Raw genomic sequence first — 20338 nt, 5'->3', positions numbered from 1 at the left:
CTCCCACAGCCCGGCAAACGGTTCCAACCCCTCCACACGTCATAGTCTACCTTATAGAAATGCCCCGTCCTTCTTCCTGTCTGCGGCCAGAAAACTTGCGCAGACGCAGTACCGCCTGTGGCCTGCGCCTGCGCGATCATCAACGTCCTGAGGGCAACAGCGCTCAGGTCACATCACTAGGCTCGGCGCATGCCCAGTGAGACTTTTGAGGCTGTTGCCCTCAGGAGGTTGATGATCGCGCAGGCCGCAGACGGTACTGCACTTGCGCGAGTTTTCTGGCCGCAGACAGGAAGAAGGACGGGGCATTTCTATAAGGTAGACTATGACGTGGGGAGGGGGCGGAACCGTTTGCCGGGCTGTGGGAGGTGTTTTGATGATCAGGAGGCTGTCTTGGGCACTGCAGGGGGGCGTCACTGGGCACCGGAGAGTGAAAAAAACGCCCCTCTGGGCACCTTGGACCCTAATTAGCATAACATAAAAATCACTTTTATATCAAAACTACCAAACGAAAATAAGTAAAAAGAAGATTGCTGGAAATAAGGTACTTTAGTCAACATAGCGATGGTGCCAGCTTAAAATGCTAAAAGCAGGTGACAGAATCCCTTTAAAGCCTTTAAAGCCTTTAGATGCTGTGATCAAGGGAGATTATGGCATCTAATAGTTGAAAAACACAGAAACTCGCGCTTCCGGGCTTCTTACCGGCATCCTCTGCAGCCAATAAGGGAGAGTAATTGATTTCAATACGCTGGGTCTCTCTGAAGAGAAGGGTATTGAATCTGCAATTCTTATTTTGGCCAGCAGATGGCAGGCCAACATAAGAAACGGGCAATTCTTTACCATTATGGATATTTAACATAGTGGTACAGAATTTAAAAAATACACCGTTTTGTAGCCTCAAACACCAGCTACAAAACCATAAAAAAGTTTAAAAATAAATAAATTACAGAATTTTTAAAATGTTAAAAATATTAAAGTTTAAACCACCCACCATAAATAAAAAATATAAACATCATGGGCTAAACAGCATCCAAAAACGCCCATACTATTAAAATATAAAGATATTTTTTCAATATGGCAAATGGCGTAATGGAAAAAGGGTCAAAATGGCCAATTTGCCATTTTTTCATCACTTCTCTTACCCAAAAAATGTATTCAAATGTGATCAAAAAGTCACTGTGGGGGATTATCTCTATTCCAGGGGTTGCAACCACACACTTCTTCACAGACACCAGGATTTAGGGGCCAAACTGTGCTTTATTGTAGCACACTGCATAAAGAAAAACATACAAAGCCAAAATAAAATACCTTGCCCGTCTGGGCCCTATCTAAAAACAGAGATTTCCCTGACTTACCTAAAGCGTACCACAGTTCACACCCGTGATAAGATGCAGCTTTCCCAGCCCAACCTCCAGCAACCTCCAGGCTGCTCCCACACCAGTGTCTCTTGTGGGATAGTGGTCTCTCAGCCCTCCCGGCTCAGACCACACAGAGCCACTCCAGCCTCTGTGTGCAAGTCCCCACCCCCTCTCTCTCTCTGAGATTACCGCACCTGGTCTTTCTTCAGACCTGGTGATTCTGGGGAAGACACAGCAAATCCTGCCATATATCTCCCCTAACAACCATGAGGCCTGTCACTGCCTCACATCACACACACCAAAATGGTAGCAATAAAATCTACAGATCGGCCCACAAAAAATTTGCACCCACACAGCTCAGTAGATATAACTATAAAAAAGGTTATGGGGGTCAGAATATGGTGATATAAAAATTTTTTTTTTTTAAAGTTTACATTTATTTTTACATTATTTAGACATTAAAATCCTATACATATGTGGTATCGTTGTAATTGTACTGACCCAGAGAATGAAGTGTATGGGTCAGTTTTGCTGAAATAGGAATCCAGTAGGCACAAAACCCATAAAACAGTGAAGGAATTGCGTTTTTTTCCCAATTCCACTCTATTAGGATTTTTTTCTCCTGCTTCTCGCTGCATTGTATGCCATAATAAATGGTGTCATTAGAAAGTACATCTTGTCCCGCAGAAAATACGGCTTTGCGAAAGGAAAAATAAAAACGTTATGGCAAGGAACATAGAGAAGAAAAATAAATACACAAAAATGAAAAAAACTCCAAAAAATATATTTTAAAATTCCTTAAAGGGTTTGTCCAGGATTCTGACAATGATAGGCCATCAATATCAGATTAGGGCGGTGGAATCTGACACTCCCCAGCCAATCAGCTGATACCTTGTACATAGCTCAAGGGCCTGTTATAGAGCAGGAAGAGCTGATCAGATTGAAATATAGTTTTTTTTGTGGGAAAAGAGTCAGTAAAATATGTACTTTATACATATATTTTAGCTATTTCTGATTTCATTGTTCATGGGGGAGGTGTTGTTAAGAACAGTTCAGGCAAGATGGCAGCCCCCTGTTCAGGAAATGGAATAAATAAATCTGCAATCAGAAAATAAAAACAGGTTATGTGTCACCATCTGGTTTTAACTGGCAGACAAAAAATATGGTGGCAGATTTCCTTTAAGTTTCTGTTTTACTACACAGTAAGATACATAAGCATGACTTCTTTCTGCAAAGCAGCCACTTCAGTGATGGCACATTTTAACCAAAAGCATGCATTTATCTTACCATCAGTTCACAATCCATTTTAAATGCCCTGAAGCATCTGATATTGACTAAACTTTTAGTATTTGTTAATGAGCATTTCGCACTAAAGTAGAGCTAACAAACAGCTATGTAATACTCTGGCATGGCAAAACTGATTAGTTATGATAACAGAGGATGAAACACTGCAGAACTAAGATAGATTCTAAGTTGGTTGCCAATCCATATGCATTCACTTTTTTTTTTAATGTATTTATCTTTTAAATTCAAATATATAAAATGTACAATAAACATTTACTGGGCTATGCCCTTTATTCCCTACCTGTTGTCTGCTTATGACAAACTGATGACATTCCTAAAGATGAAAAACGTTTTTTAAACATTTTTCCTTTCCTCTTTTCCTTCCTTTGAATAAACACATTTGGGGAAATTGATTTCATAAGAAAGGGGGTGATTCATACTTAACATTTTGGTGTTTTTTAAACTTTTTTTTTACTATTTATTTATTAATTATTTTCCTCCTTAGGGGCTAGAACCTGGGATCTTTTAAATCCTTGTCCTAGTCATCCTAATAGAGCTCTATTAGGGTGAATAGAATCTCATACTCTTCCTCTTGCCCTGTGAATAGTACACACAGCAGAAGGGAGCTTACCATGGCAGCCAGGGCTTCAGTAGCGTCCTGGCTGCCATGGTAAATCGATTGGAGCCCCAGGATTACACAGCTGGGTCTCCGATCAGAAGCTGCCACTGCCACCAATGAGGAGGAGGGGAGAGGACCCTGTGGCCACTGCCACCAGTTATTTTAATACTGGGGAGGGGGGGAGAGTGCACTGCGCCACCAATGATTTTAATACTGGGGGGGGAAAGGACGCACTGCGCCACCAATGTTTTTAATACTGGGGGGGGGAGAAGGGTGCACTGCACCACCAATGTTTTTAATACTGGGTAGGGGAGGCGCACTGCGCCACCAATGTTTTTAATTCTGGGGAGGGCATGCTGCACCACCAATGATAATTAACCTTTAATACAGGAGGCGGTGCCGGCAGAATCACAGAGAGCTGCGATCAGCGGCAGTTAACCCCTCTGGTGTGGCACCTGAGGGGTTAACTGCGGCTGATTTCAGTGCTTTGTCATAAAGGCAGGGTGTTGGCTATGTGATTTTGCTGCCTACTGTATTTGAAGTTAACTTTCATTGGTGGCGCAGTGCGCCCACCCCTCCTCCTCATGTCTCTCCTCATTGGCAGTGGTGGCACAGGGGAGGGAGAGACTGCTTCCTTCTCCCCTGTGCTGCTGAGGGAACTTGGAGCGCGCTTACAGCAGCGTGCTCCAAGTTCTGTGATATTAGACTGCGCAGCAGCGCTGCGCAGCAGCGCAGCCCAGTATCGAAAAAATGGAAATCCCGGTATCGTATCGAAACCGGTACAAAAGTATTGATTGGGTATTGGAATTTCGATATCCAAAACAACCCTACAATGTACATTTCGTATGCCTTCAAAATAACTCAACACACAGCCATTAATGTCTAAACTGTTGGGAAAAGTGACTACACCCCTAAGTGAAAATGGCGGTGCCAAACATTTTCCCTCCCCAGAGTCATGTGACTCATTAGTGTTACAAGGTCTCAAGTGTGAGTGGGGAGCAGGTGTGTTAAATTTGTCGCTCTTACATTCTCTCATACTGGTCATTGGTAGTTTAACATGGCTCCTCATGGCAAAGAATTCTCTGAGGACCTGAAAAATAGAATTGTTGCTGCACATGAAGATGAGCTAGGCTATAAGAAGATTGCCAACACCCTGATACTGAGCTGAAGCATGGTGGCCAAGACCATACAGCGGTTTACCAAGACATGTTCCACTCAGAACAGGCCTCACCATGGTCGACCAAAGAAGTTGAGTGCAGATGCTCACCATTATATCCACAGGTTGTCTTTTCAAAATAGACAAATGAGTGCTGCCAGCATTGCTGCAGGGATCAACCTGTGCTCAGACCATACACCGCACACTGCATCAAATTGGCCTACATCTCTGTTGTCCCGGAAGGAAGCCTCTTCTAAAGATGATGTACAAGAAAGCCTGCAAACATTTTTTCACACTTAGGGGTGTACTCACTTTTGTTACCAGCAGTTTAGACATTAATGGCTCTGTGTTAAATTATGTTGAGGGCATATCAGATTTACACTGTTATACAAGCTGTACACTGTCATACAGTATCTTCAGTGTTGCCCCATGAAAATATATAATAAAATATTTATAAAAATGTGAGGGGTGTACTCACTTTTGTGAGATACTGTATATCAGAAAATATACTTTAGTTCAAATCTGTACTAGCGCATAGCTGCCATATATGTCATCTTCTGGTGGATGGAGGGCTCTAGATGTGTCAAATTTATTAAAAAGCTTCTGCATCTTAATAAATTAGATTAATTTCACTCCAGCACAAAGTACACTAAGACTGGTGTATGAGAACCCTCTTTTTATAAATTCCCCTTGTTGAGTTGCATGAAGGCTATTTGAGACACAAGAATACAATAAATGGGTTTTCAGCTAAAAATTCAGATGAGCTACATGTACCTTAAAGTGTCCCTTTGGAATAATATAAATATATATCTTCCCAAAAATGTTATTCAAAAATCTTCAACATAATCACTGTCAGACATATAGCTGTGTGCTGGGAGAACTGCACTTGTTCATATATTTTCCCACTGATATCATAAAAATGTGAAAGGCTCTGCGTAATATGTTAAATGAAATTTCTTATTATATCTCTGGAATTATATGTATTATTTAACCCTTGTAATAATCTAGACTGACATCTCCAGTCCTGTACTTTGTTTCCAGCCTTACATTCCCCTTGGTGAACATATTTTATCACATTTGTTCTGTCTAATGATTTTAGAATCTCTGCTTTAGATCACGCTATGTTAAGCATATATGGTACCTTAAAGTGTATGCATAATATACAATATATAATGTAACCCTTGGATTTTAAACTTTATTATTAATTATGGAGTCAAACAGATTACAAATATTAATTATTTTAGTTTTTTCTATATAGATTTAAGGCTGGTTTAACACCACGGTTTCAATTTTCATCGCTCTAATCTGTAATAGTAGTAGAACAATGAAAATAAGTACCAGAACAGACGGCTGATCACGTGCCCTGCATGATGCATATCTTCAATCTCGTTGTCACCCGGTTCCTCAAGTCTTCCATTGAAATGCAAGAGCTGTTAAAAATGTCCAGGAAATAGTGCATGCACTTTAGCCACTCTTACCGTGTAAAACATGCCCTCCTTGAGCTGCAAAGGCAAACTGCTCTTCCTCAACATCCTCTGATATGCAACATTTTGACCCAGTGGAACTCCATGTTCCATATGTTATACAGCCTGCATGAGCAGAGAATGATAGTCAATGATTTCTTTATGCTGCAAACGGACAGGTCTACTCCCTAGTGTAACTTCCACGTTAGCCAGTGGTGGCCCATGCGTGACACATGCCATTTGCTCAGGCCCTTTGAGGAGGCCACTTTATTTGTCAGTCAGCAGAACTACGAGATGAATGATATCATTTCACTCCTCCACGTCCTGAAGGGGATGCTGACAAATTTGATTAGTGACGGGACAAAAGACCTCAATTTCATGGGCACCTGAGCCCTGAGGAGGATAAACTGGCAGAGGATGAGGAGGAGGACATAAACGGCCAGGAATTTTATACACAACTAGGTGGTTTATCTGCTCAACGACAGAAAAGGAGCATGAGTGGCTGGAGGGAGATGACAAAGGCAATACAGATGTCCCAGACAGACCGTGGCAGTATGAGGTGGAGATGGGTGCAGGGAGGCCCTCGAAGTCCCTTTCGCAAATGATAAGATGCATGCAGTCGTTTTTGCATAGTGACAGCTGCATTGTCAGGATTCGGCATAGGGATGACTGCTGGCTATACACATTGTTAGACCTTCACTACTGGTCAAAAATGGGGGCATTTTTGAGAGCTTCTGACAGTGATGCGAAAAATGAACAACTATAGAGACATGCTGTGTAGTAAGTTGGTCGCTGCCTACAAATGCCATTATCCATCCTCAGGAAAGTCTGACTGGGGGGACCATCTGTGCTCATGCTCCACTGCCATGACTGTTTGGGGACGGGCAGGAGCAGCACCAGCTCCATATGCAGCAACTTTAGTCTGGAGTCTATGATGAACAATTTTCTCTAGCCAACTACTAAAGAAACCCCCGAGCAGCAGAAGCAGTACATGCAGTAGAAGCTCAAACAACAGGAGGTGGCATACTTGGACTGCACCCTGACACCCATGATCCAAATCCCTTGGACTACTGGGCATGCAAACTTGAAGTGTGGCCTCAACTGTCAGAGTTTGCCATGGGCATGCTTTCCTGCCCAGCCAGTAGTGTGGCATCAGAGTGAGTGTTCAGTGTGGCGGGAGCATAGTTACAGATATTCTAAATACACAGCAGGAAAACTAAAACTTCTTTTCACAGATAGAGATTTTAAAGTAGAAGGACTGGCACTACTGCTGATAAACAATTTTTGAGCCACTTACTTCCATGTGACAGAAGGACATAGCTGTGTAACAGTCCATGGTGGCGCTCTTATGGTAGATCATCCAAAATTCAGTAAAGCAAAAAAGAATCTGTGGCACTCATCATCTGATACAATTATTCTGGCACATAGGATATACAGAAAATAGGCGATTGCCATTTCATGCTACATTGCACTTTGTCTGGCCTACCTTCTTTGCTTTACTGAAATTTAAAATAGAAGATATGGTGAGAATCTATTATTAGTAGTACAAACCGGATTCCAAAATAGTTGGGACACTATACAAATCGTGAATAAATACTGAATGCAATGATGTGGAGGTGCCAACTTCTAATATTTTATTCAGAATAGAACATAAATCACGGAACAATAGTTTAAACTGAGAAAATGTACCATTTTAAGGGAAAAATATGTTGAATCAGAATTTCATGGTGTCAACAAATCCCCAAAAAGTTGGGACAAGGCCATTTTCACCACTGTGTGGCATCTCCCCTTCTTACAACACTCAACAGACGTCTGGGGACCGAGGAGACCAGTTTCTCAAGTTTAGAAATAGGAATGCTCTCCCATTCTTGTCTAATACAGGCCTTGGGCCTTCTTTGTTGCACCTTCTTCTTTATGATGCGCCAAATGTTCTCTATAGGTGAAAGATCTGGACTGCAGACTGGCCATTTCAGTACCCGGATCCTTCTCCCACGCAGCCATGATGTTGTGATTGATGCAGAATGTGGTCTGGCATTATCTTGTTGAAAAATGCAGGGTCTTCCCTGAAAGAGATGACGTCTGGATGGGAGCATATGTTGTTCTAGAACCTGAATATATTTTTCTGCATTGATGGGGCCTTTCCAGACATGCAAGCTGCCCACTCCACACGCACTCATGCAACCCCATACCATCAGAGATGCAGGCTTCTGAACTGAGCGTTGATAACAACTTGGGTTGTCCTTGTCCTCTTTGGTCCGGATGACATGGTGTCCCAGATTTCCAAAAAGAACTTCCAATTGTGACTCGTCTGACCACAGAACAGTCTTCCATTTTGCCACACTCCATTTTAAATGATCCCTGGCCCAGTGAAAACGCCTGAGCTTGAGGATCTTGCTTAGAAATGGCTTCTTCTTTGCACTGTAGAGTTTCAGCTGGCGACGGCGGATGGCACGGTGGATTGTGTTCACTGACAATGGTTTCTGGAAGTATTCCTGAGCCCATTCTGTGATTTCCTTTACAGTAGCATTCCTGTTTGTGGTGCAGTGTCGTTTAAGAGCCCGAAGATCACGGGCATCCAGTATGGTTTTACGGCCTTGACCCTTACGCACAGAGATTGTTCCAGATTCTCTGAATCTTCGGATGATGTTATGCACAGTTGATGATGATAGATACAAAATCTTTGCAATTTTTCGCTGGGTAACACCTTTCTGATATTGCTCCACTATCTTTCTGCGCAACATTGTGGGAATTGGTGATCCTCTACCCATCTTCGCTTCTGAGAGACAATGCCACTCTGAGAAGCTTTTTTTATACTCAATCATGTTGCCAATTGACCTAATTAGTGTTAATTGGTCTTCCAGCTCTTCGTTATGCTCAAATTTACTTTTTCCAGCCTCTTATTGCTACTTGTCCCAACTTTTTGGGGATTTGCTGACACCGTGAAATTTTGAATCAACTTATTTTTCCTTTAAAATGATACATTTACTCGGATTAAACGTTTGATCTGTCATCTACGTTCTATTACAAATAAAATATTGACATTTGCCATCTACACATCATTTTATTCAGTTTTTATTCACAATTTGTATAGTGTCCCAACTTTTTTGGAATCCGGTTTGTACATAGAATTGTATTTTTGATGTGTATTCATGTGTAAAATGAGTGGATCTGATATGTTTCTGCATTCAGACATCAATGAACCTACTGTCCTTGTGGCTAAAATAAACCAGTTTTCATAAGATTTTATGTCAATCTGTGAAAAATGAATGAGGGAAAGTTTAAAAGTTCAATTGCCGAATAAAACCATAACTGAATTGCATCGGCCAATGTCATCACAGTTCCAGCAGAGAACAGACAACCTGAATTTAATCCCTACAAAGAATGAGTCCTAGAGCAGTATTATACTCAGTGATAAATTTGTAATTAATTTGGGATTTTGCACAGCCATTCATATTATCATTTAATTACCTTTACCTCGATATTAATAATTTCCATTATATTCAACATTGAATTTTATTTGCACAGCTTTATTGGTCAAACGAATTGTTCATTCTTGCATTGCTTAAAATTAGGTTTTCGCTCTGTTGGGATTTCAAGCAATTGCACAAATTTAATTGATGCGACATTAAAGGTTTTCATAAATTTTGTCTTATTTATATTATCTGTATTTGAATATATAGAATAAATGTGATGGCAAATATATTGCAAGCAGGAGAACAATTGGTTGCTCGCTGTAATTTATGATTCTATTCAGCAACATTAAATTTAATAATTTGTTGCCATAATATGGCTTTGCAGATTTCTATATCTAATATATAGTTACATAATTTTTTAAAGCTGAGAAAGACATATGTCCTTCCAGTTCAGGCTGATATTCTACAAAGTTCATCCAGAGTAAAGCAAAAAAAAAAAAAATTATGTAGAAGCCACGTTTCCTTATTTAAGGGAAAAAAATCCTTCCTGACTCCAATCAGTCAATCAAAATAACTCCAAGACTCATCTCCAGATTTCTAGTAACTATAACAAGCAATATTATTATTGTTACGCAGGCGGTTCAAGACCACCGGGGTCTTGTTGTCTTGTACAGGCTCTGCCTGTGTTAATTTGGTATTTAAGCTCTGTGAACTTTCCTTCAGCACTGAGAAAGTTAATGGCTTTCCTCCTGCCCTTGTCCAGCAGCTGGTTAAGTTGTTGATCAGTCTCCCTATTTAGCTGGCCTTTGGTTCCATCTCCTCACCTGAGTTTTGAGGCTATTTCTTTCTAGTAACCAGTGAATGTGATCTAGTCTGGATATCCGTGTACTGAACCTTGTTTATCTTACGATTCCGCTCCTTGATGCCTGCCCTGACCTTTGAACTGTGACCTGGATTACTCTTGGACTTCAAATAACACAGTGGGCCAACACCAGCAGATGACATGGCTCCCCAGATCATCACTGACTGTGGAAACTTTACATTGGACTTCAAGCAACTTAGTTTTGCGAGCCTCTCTACTCTTCCTCCAGATTCTGGGACCTTAATTTCCAAAGGAAATTCAACATTTACTTTCATCTGAAAACAAGACTTTGGACCACTGAGCAACAGTCCAGTCCTTTTTCTCCTTAGCCCAGGTAAGATGCTTCTTACATTGTCTCTGGGTCATGAGTGGCTTAACACAAGGAATGTGAAAGTTGTAGCCCGTGTCCTTTGTGTGTGGTGGCTCTTGAAGCTCTGACTCTAGCCACAGTCCACTCCTTGAGAATCTCCTCCAAATTCTTGAATGGTAATTCTTGAATCTCCTTGTTGGTTGTGCTCTTTTTTCTACCACACTTTTTACTTCCAAAGCATTCTGTGACAGCCAGCTTCTCTAGCAATTACCTTTTGTAGCTTACCATCCTTGTGGACGGTGTCTTCTGGACAACTGTCAAGTTTGCAGTCTTCCCCATGACTGTGTAGCCTTTAGTTTTTGTTGCTTCTTCGCTAGCTTCCTGTTTTAGCAATTTAAATGCTTTAAATTTGCTATTTATTGCTTCCTTTACATTTTTATTTATCCACATAGTTTTTTTTTCCTATTTATGACCCTTTTATTTATATATGGTATTACCTCTCACAGTAAAAATTCAGGATTCTATTTTTGAGGACATTGTCTTAGTTAGTGAGTCTAATTGCCTCTAAGCTGATCAAATTTTGCTTGTGCCTCCCTGACTAAGGACCCTATTAAATGTCAATATCAAATATTATCACTATTTCTCTGGTGCCCCCAACCTGTACCTCTGTTGTCCTGTTAGGCATGTTGGTTAACCAATAGATCAGTTGGAAAAGTAAATTTCTTAAGTTATTGCCAAGACACATTCTACTTTATGAGATCCACAGGTTTCAGTTTCCTAGTCTATATCTGGGAAGTTTAAATCCCCCATAGAAATGACCTTGTTATGATTTGACGCCTTGTCAATTTCCCTTAGTAGCAGTTTTACTGTGGTCTCAGTAATGTTAAGTGGCTTTTAACAAACTCCTGTATTTATAATTATTGGTTTTCACTTCATGCATTTCTACCCACAGTGACTCCACAAGTTCATTTCCCTCATTTATATGTTCCCGGAGTGTGAGCTTTAGACAGGACTTTATATAAAAGGTAACCCCCTCCCCCTTTCTGTTTTTTACTAACCTTTCTAAACAGATTGTAACCTTGTACATTAACTGCCCAGTCATAGCTATCATCCAGCCATGTCTCAGTTATTCTAACTATGTCATAGACCTCCTCAGACATTTCTAAGGCTTCTGGCATTAGTGTACATACAATTAAGAGGCTTTTGTGTGTGTGTGTTTTTTTTACCTTACATCTTTCCTTATGAACTGTCAAAGTCACTCCTTCCATTCCACCCCCAGTTCCATTTCTTAGCCTCAGGTCACTATCTGCACTATCTTCCCCTCCTATAATGTAATTACCATGCCCTCCAGTCCCTTGTTTAAACACTCCTTCAACTTTCTAGCCATCTTCTCCCCCAGAACGGCTGCACCTTCCCCAATGAGGTAGTCTATCCCTACTATAGAGCGGCTAGCTGATGGACAAGTTGGCCCAGTTCTCCAGGAACCCAAACTCCCTCCTTCTTACATTAGTTTATTAGCCACTTGTTTACCATCCTAATCTCCCATTGCCTTTCTGGTCTGGCTTGTAGTAGAGTTATTTCCGAAAATACTATATTTGAGGTCCTTGCCCTGAGCTTGTGACATAGGTCCCTGAAATATTTTTTAAGGGCCCTCCACCTACCTAAGACTTTGTCATTGGTGCCATCATGGACCCTGACCACTGGTCTTTACCAGTCCCTATCAGTAATTTATCAAGACCCTCCAAAATACTGTTTGTCAAACTCGAATGCCAGGAAGAAAACACACCATTTGATGATCTGTCTTTGTGACAGATCGTCCTATCTCTACCTGTAATAATAGAATCTCCCACTACCTTCAAATGTATGTCCTTCCCTGCACTTCTAATCACCTCTTTGCTGCAACTGACATTCCCCGGACTAGCAGAAGAAGTTTCTTGTCACAGCAGTGGTACCTCTGCACTAGACTACAAGGTAAGTTATAAAATGCAATGAAAATGATAAACAAGCAAATAAATACAGTTCACTCCTAAAGTCCCCAGATCTTAAGGCAATTCAAAGTCATACACGTAAGCCAAAACACACTTTAGATGATAACACACTCGCAAGCTCACAAACTAGCCTTTTCAGTCTGCATTTATAGCTGTTTTTCTCCACTCAGCTGCAAAACAGACTGCACATTTTTTCCCTCTGGATTCAAAAATGTTGTCATGTGTACTGTAGGACTAAAACATGCCTAATTTTTTAGGTTGTTTTTTTTCAAATTCTCTTTATTTTTGCAGATTCATATAATTTGTGTAATTTCACACACATAAAATACAAACATGAAATAACTCATATACTATACAGATGTATACATAAACAAAAGATCACTCCCCTGGTGTCATCTTCTACTTATATAACGTTTAGAGGGTTCTACTAAACTTATCGATGGAGATGAGAGATTTATCTGAAAGCATTCCTTCCCAAAGGGAAGATTGCATAATCTACAGATATGTTCGATATCAAATTGTTATAGTTTAATATATTTTTATTGAATGTTTTGTTACAGGAAAATATGTTTCCCAGCCAGACCCTCAGTCCGATGACTACACAAATATAATATTGTATATAATGATATTATTCAGTGAGATTCACCCATTGAGCTATCAGTATGCTCAGAAGCAATTTAGTCATTGTGTCCTCTGTTAGCATATCAAATACAGGAAGGGCACATCGTATTGGCAGTTGGACAACATTCTCTTGGTCAACAGATTTGAAGATATTTGGGTGGTCACAGGATGGATTCGATAGCGGGGGCGGGAACACAGGAAAATATAGGCTATGTGATACTTGGGAGCTTTTTCTCTCTTTCCCTGCAACCTCTGGACAGACAGCACTTACATCAGAAGCAAGCTAAGTTATACAGGATGGCCCACAAAAAAGTATCCCGCCTCCAACATCTCCAAATCTCACTACCTAATAGTAAATCTGTCTTAGTTGTCCATAGCAACAAATCAGAGCTCAGCTTAATTTTTTTTCATTTCCCTGTACGAACTGAAAACTGAGCTCTGATTGGTTGCCATGGGCAACTGACACTGATTTATTATTCAGTTTAATAAAAGTGGCCTATTGTGTCAGAAAGATGGTGTTCTCCCTGGAACAGCAATAGTGATTGTGAAAGGCTATGTGCCAATGAGTACGATTAATGAAACTCAAGAGACCTTGGCCAACAAGTGCCCAGGACCACCAGCTAAATATCTTGTTCAGAGTTTGGTTTGGAAATGGCATCAATTGGCTCTTTGGCAAACATGAACAAACCGAGGCCTCCATCGATTAGGATGGCTGAAGTTGTGCATGAAATTCAGCGGTGGATTGCATGAAGCCCCCAAAAATCAACTCGAAGACTCTGAGAAAGTTGATGTATCATGAACAACATGTCAATACGTAAATTACTGTACTTGGCTGCTGACTATGATTGCTGACAGACATTTGGACAGTTTCCAGAATACGAGGTACTGGTATGCTGAAAATCCCCATTTGACTCATGAAACACCACTTTACGACCAGAAAATTGGTGTTTGGAGTGCATTGTCAGGAACATGAATAGTGAGCCCAATTTTATTTAAATCACCTGAATACCACAATTTACCTAGACATATTTGAACAATTTTACATCCAACTAACTCCAGGACAAAAATGTCCTGCTTTTTCCAATAATATGGGGCAACATAGCACACCTCATGAAACTCATTAGCATGGGTTAAAGAACTGTTTACGATGGAGCCACCACATTCCCCAGACTTGTCCACATGCGATTTTTATCTGTGGGGAAATTTAAAACAGAAACTGTCTGCTAACAATCCACATCCCCTGTATGAACTCAAAGAAATCATCGCAAACACTATCCGCAGCATCACTGTTGAAGAGCTGCAAGCAATATCAGACAGCATTATCCAATGTGCCCAAAGATGCATAGATGTGAACGAGACCACTTTCAGCATCTTTTGTGACTTGTGGGAAAATTAGATAAAAAACAATCCACTTGCCCGTTCATCTTGTCATACTATCGCTGGAGGCGGGCTACTTTTTCATGGGCCACTCTGTATGTGTCTATATGTGAGCTTTCTGTGTATGTACATAAATAGAGATGAGCAAAGTTTTGAAAAATTCAATTCGCCTGATTTGCCGAACTTCGACAAGAAATTCGATTCAGTGCGAATTAATTTGTCACAAATCACTGTAAATCAGTTATATCCAGGCCTCTCAGTGTGAAGGCTTGAAAGTTAACACCATTTAAAAATTGTGCCTTCTAATGCGTGCAGGCGCCATGGCTATCGGATGTCTGCTATTTTACAGAGCAGGCACCCGGCACTAATGTCCACGGCTGGCGGTAATGGTGGTCACAGACTTTTAACCCTTTAGATGCCGTTACCCAGCAACAGCCTCTGTTTGTTCACCATCTTATATGGCAGCTAGTTTTCAGGCTCCTGTCCCTTATGGCAATAATCCAGCTGCCATGTTTGATCCATTGAGCAAGTTTGGCCCATCTGGTTTTAACCTTAATACAGTTTGAAAGTAAAATACCATTAGGTTCATAGTATGTAGGGATCCAAGACCTTATGGAGGGATCCATATGAGTTAATTTTGTTGCACTACGTAGTGACATAGAATTTGTTTATAATTTGTCGTGGTTATGAGAGTGTCACAGAATTTAATTTTCCCACCCAGTCTTCTGCAGAAAGCGCACAGGTGGCATCTGAAACCCATGCCAATCAGTCTGTCACATCACCCCTGTGCATATCGAGGAACCTGTCTGAGCCTCAAGTCATGCAGTAGTCTCTTATGCTGTTTGAAGACTCTGCTGGCAGGGTTTCCCAAGGTTATCCACCTAGCCCTTCCCCAAGGGTGGAAGACATAGAATGCACTGACACACAACTTATGTTTCCTGATGAGGACATGGGACTACCACCTGAGAACGTCTCTGATGATGACGAAACACAGGTCCCAACTGCTGCGTATTTCTGCAGTGTGCAGACTGAACAGGAGGTCAGAGAGGAAGACTGGGTTGAAGGGGACGATGCAGGGGACGATGAGGTCCTAGACCCCACATGGAATGAAGGTTGTGCCACTGACTTTCAGAGTTCGGAGGAAGAGGCAGTGGTGGGAGCAGGGTGCAAAAGCAGAGCAGCCGTCACCAAAACAGTTTGCCTGCTACTGGCCACCGCCACCAGGAACTGAGCACCCACAGCTAGCTTCAAGGAGTTCCCTGGCATGGCACTTCTTCACACAATGTGCTGACGAAAAGACCTGAGTGGTTTGCACGCTGTGCCATCAGAGCCTGAAGCGAGGCATTAACGTTCAGACCCTTAGCACAACCTGCTTGACCAGGTATCTACATGCGAAACACGGGCTGGAGTGGAGTAAGCACCTTCAAAACCAAGAAAGGTCTCTGGCTACTACTGCTTCTTCTTGTGCTGCTGCCTCGGCCTCTTCCTCCGCCTCTGCAGGAACGTTGGCACCTGCTGCCCAGCAAACAGAGGATGTGCCAACAACACCACCACCTCCGTCACCAAGCATCTACACCATGTCACACGGAAGCGTTCAGCTCTCCATCTCATAAACCTTGGAGAGAAAGCGTAAATTCCCACCTAGCCACCCTCGATCCCTGGCCCTGAATGCCAGCATTTATAAACTACTGGCCTTTGAAATGCTGTCATTCAGGCTGGTGGAGACTGACAGCTTCAAACAGCTCATGTCGCTTGCTGTCCCACAGTAGGTCGTTCCCACCTGTCACTACTTCTCCATGGAGAGCCGTGCCCTCCCTGCACAACCAAGTATCGGATAAAAAGTGTGCACAGCGCAATGCCATCTGTGACAAGGTCCACCTAACCACAGATACGTGGACCAGTAAGCACGGCCATAGACGCTATATCTCCCTAACTGCACACTGGGTAAATGTAGTGGCGGCTGGGCCACAGGCGCATAGCTGTTTGGCGCACATTCCGCTGCCAAGGATCACAGGGCATCATTCTTTGCCTCCTGTTGCCTCCTCTTCCTACTCGACTTCCTCCTCCTCTTCTACCACCTCCTCATCCGGTCAGGGTCAGACCTTCACCACCAACTTCAGCACAGCCAGGGGTAAACGTCAGCAGGCCGTTTTGAAGCTGATGTGTTTGGGGGACAGGCCCCACACCACGCAGGAGTTGTGGCGGGGTATAGAACAACAGACCGATGAGTGGTTTCTGCCAGTGAGCCTCAAGCCCAGACTGGTGTTGTGCGATAATGGGTGAAATATCGTTGCAGCTCTGGGATTAGCCTGTTTGACGCACATCCCTTGCCTGGCGCATGTGATAAATTTGGTGGTGCAGAAATTCATTCACAACTACCCCGACATGTCTGAACTGCTGCATAAAGTGCGGGCAGTCTGTGCGCGCTTCCGGCATTCTCATCCTGCTGCCGCTCGGCTGTCTGCTCTACAGTGTAACTTCGGCCTTCCCGCTCACCGCCTCATATGTGACGTGCCCACCAGGTGGAACTCCACCTTGCACATGCTGGAGAGACTGTGCGATCAGCAGCAGGCCATAGTGGAGTTTCAGCTGCAGCACGCACGGGTGAATCTTACTGAAGAACAGCACCACTTCACCACCAATGACTGGGCCTCCATGCGAAACCTGTGTGCCCTGTTGCACTGTTTCGAGTACTCCACCAACATGGCCAGTGGCGCTGTTATCAGAGTTACAATACCACTTCTATGTCTCCTTGAGAAAACACTTAAGGTGATGATGGAAGAGGATATGGCCCAGGACAAGGAGGAAGAGGAAGAGGGGTCATTTCTAATACTTTCAGGCCAGCCTTTTAGCAGTGGCTCAGAGGGAGGTTTTTTGCAACAGCAGAGGCCAGGTACAATTTTGGCCAGCCAGGGCCCACTACCGGAGGATGAGGAGGAGGATGAGGAGGAGGAGGATGGGGATGAAGCATGTTCACAGCGGTGTGGCACCCAACGCACATCGGGCCCATTACTAGTGCGTGGCTTGGGGGATACGGAGGACACAGACGATACGCCTCCCACAGAGGACAGCTTGTCCTTACCTCTGGGCAGCCTGGCACACATGAGCGACTACATGCTGCAGTGCCTGCGCAACGACAGAAGAGTTGCCCACATTTTAACGTGTGCTGACTACTGGGTGGCCACCCTGCTGAATCCCTGTTACAAAGACAATGTGATGTCCTTAATTCCCTCACTGGAGCGTGATCGGAAGATGCGCGACTAAAGGCGCATTCTGGTAGACGCGCTCCTGAGAACATTCCCGACTGATGCCGGGGGACAAGTGGAAGCACTAGGCGAAGGCAGGGGAGGAGGAAGAGGTCACCAACGCAGCTGTGTCAGCGCCAGCACCTCAGAATGCAGGGTTAGCATGGCTGACCTGTTGAAAAGATTTGTCACCTCGCCGCAATAACCGGCCCCAACTGCTGATATGGAGCGTGTTAGCAGGAGGCAGCATTTGAACAACATGGTGGAACAGTACCTGTGCACACGCCTACACGTACTGACTGATGGTTCTGCCCCATTCAACTTCTGGGTCTCCACATGGCCAGAGCTTGCCCTGTATGCCTTGGAGGTGCTGGCCTGCCCTGCAGCCAGTGTACTCTCTACTCTCTGAACGTGTATTTAGCAAGGCAGGAGGCGTCATTACAGACAGACGCAGCCGCCTGTCCACAGCCAACGTGGACAAGCTCATGTTCATTAAAATGAACCAGGCCTGGATCCCACAAGACTTGTCTGTACCTTGTGCAGAATAGTCAGTTCTAACAACCTCAACCATCCATACTTATACTCAAGTGCACTTATTCCTTTTTTTATTTTTATATGTCCCAATATTTTGGGGGATATCCTTATGAAAAAATGCAAAATAACACACATCTGTGTTGGCTACCTATTCCTCCTTCGCCGCTGCTTCCACCTAGACCGTCATGTGAGCCTACACCGCCACATCCACCCATTCACCGCCTCCTCAACCTCTTCCTCCTACATCATTCCTAATTTTTATGTTTTTAAGGTCTTTTATGTTTTTTTAAATTCATTTCCCTATTCACACTTTTTTGCAGAGCATTTGCCATGCTCTTAAGCACATTTTGCTGCCTTTTGCAGCCCTCTAGCTCTTTCCAGGGCTATTTTACAGCCATTTTAGTGGCCAAAAGTTCAGGTCCCCATTGACTTCAATGGGGTTTGGGTTCGGGTTCAACATCCAGGTGTCCGCTCAACTCTAATTACAGGCCCTATAATGTAGCTTTGCCACAGTCATGTAAAATTAGCCTTACGCTTACTTATTTGTAACTACAGTTTGTTCCAATTTCTGATTACTTAATACTAGAGATTAGTAAATAGACTCTAAATTATTCAAATTCATGACAACTTTCACAAAATTTCTTATGCTTAAGGCTACTTTCCAACTAGCGTTTGTCAATGAGGACAAAACTGAACTGAACAGAATGCTCCAAAATGCAATCCGTTTCGTTCCCATACCTGAGAGCAAACCGCAACATGTTATAGTTTGCTTTCCGTCCTGGGATGCAGAGCAAGACATATCCGGCATGACCCCCAACGCAAGTTAATGTGGACAGATCCGTTTTCCCTGCCACAATCTGCCACAATAGAAAATGGATCTGTCCTCCATTAACTTTCAATGGAGTTCCTGTTTGATCCGTCTTAGCAATGTTAAAGATAATACAACCGGATCCATTTATAATGGATGCTGATGGTTGTATTATCAGTAATGGAAGCGTTTTTGCTGAACTCTGCGGGATCCAGTAAAAACACTAGTGTGAAAGTAGCCTAAGGAAATAAAATTTTTGACGATCTGCCTCAGACGAATGGGGTAAAGCAATACCTACTATTTTACTTTTAAAATGCTAATCAGGATACAGGATATTGGCTGGTCTATTAGTCTGTGTGATAGGTATAAAGTAAAGAAACCACCGTGAACTCATCTACTGATATGAGAGGACATGTCTGCCATTTCTCTGGCAGACACCAATTATAGACATGCTTGCAGGAATAGTGGATGGATATATTTAGTTAGCTAGGTTAAATTACTGGGTAGAAAAACTGGTTCAGCAGAGCACAGGGGCAGTTAGTATACTGCAACTGGTATCAGCTATTGGAGCTTAAATAACTTCTATGTCTTGCACTGCCTACACAAAGAAATGCCCTGCACAAAGATCCTTTAAAGAGACAGTTATCTTTTTTCTGTGCATGAGCAAGCCTTTCTTCGCCTAAAACCTGTTAGAAAGCTTCAACAGTTCATGAGTGTTTTATAGGTATATTCTTAGCACCACCACCAATGTTTTGCTGCATACACTGTGCAATTGAGCCTTTTGCTTTCTGAAAAACCAGTTGGAATTTTGCTACTGTTTATAAGTGCGCATTTTAGGGCATTATTATAGCAGTGTAAATTCAATGCATTTTAGTGTGTCAATACCATTGTACCATGTCTTTGTGTCAGGGGACACTTAATTGTGCTTGTGTTGATTACCAAGAAAACTAGTTGCAATACTGTACACGTATTTTAGTGCATCCATGTACCATTGTAAATTCAGAGCATTTTTGTGCATCGATACCACTGTAAATTCTGCATATTTTAGTGCGTCAATATACAAGTTTAAGTTCAGCACATTTTAGTGCATCAATGATTATGTGCCATGTGTTAACAGAAGGGGACATTTAAGTTCACCTGTGTCCCCCCCCCCCAAAACAAACTTGTGAATTTTGCTACCATTTATAATTGTGCAATTCGGTACATTTTAGTGTGTAAATACCAGTGTGCAGTGTGTTTGTAGAAGGGGGCATTTAATTTTGCCTGTGCTAATTCCCCTCAAAAAGTTGCAATTATACTACTT

The sequence above is a fragment of the Bufo gargarizans genome, chromosome 5 (assembly GCF_014858855.1).
Source record: "Bufo gargarizans isolate SCDJY-AF-19 chromosome 5, ASM1485885v1, whole genome shotgun sequence".
Classification (NCBI taxonomy): Eukaryota; Metazoa; Chordata; class Amphibia; order Anura; family Bufonidae; genus Bufo; species Bufo gargarizans.
This window is presented reverse-complemented; position numbering follows the sequence as displayed.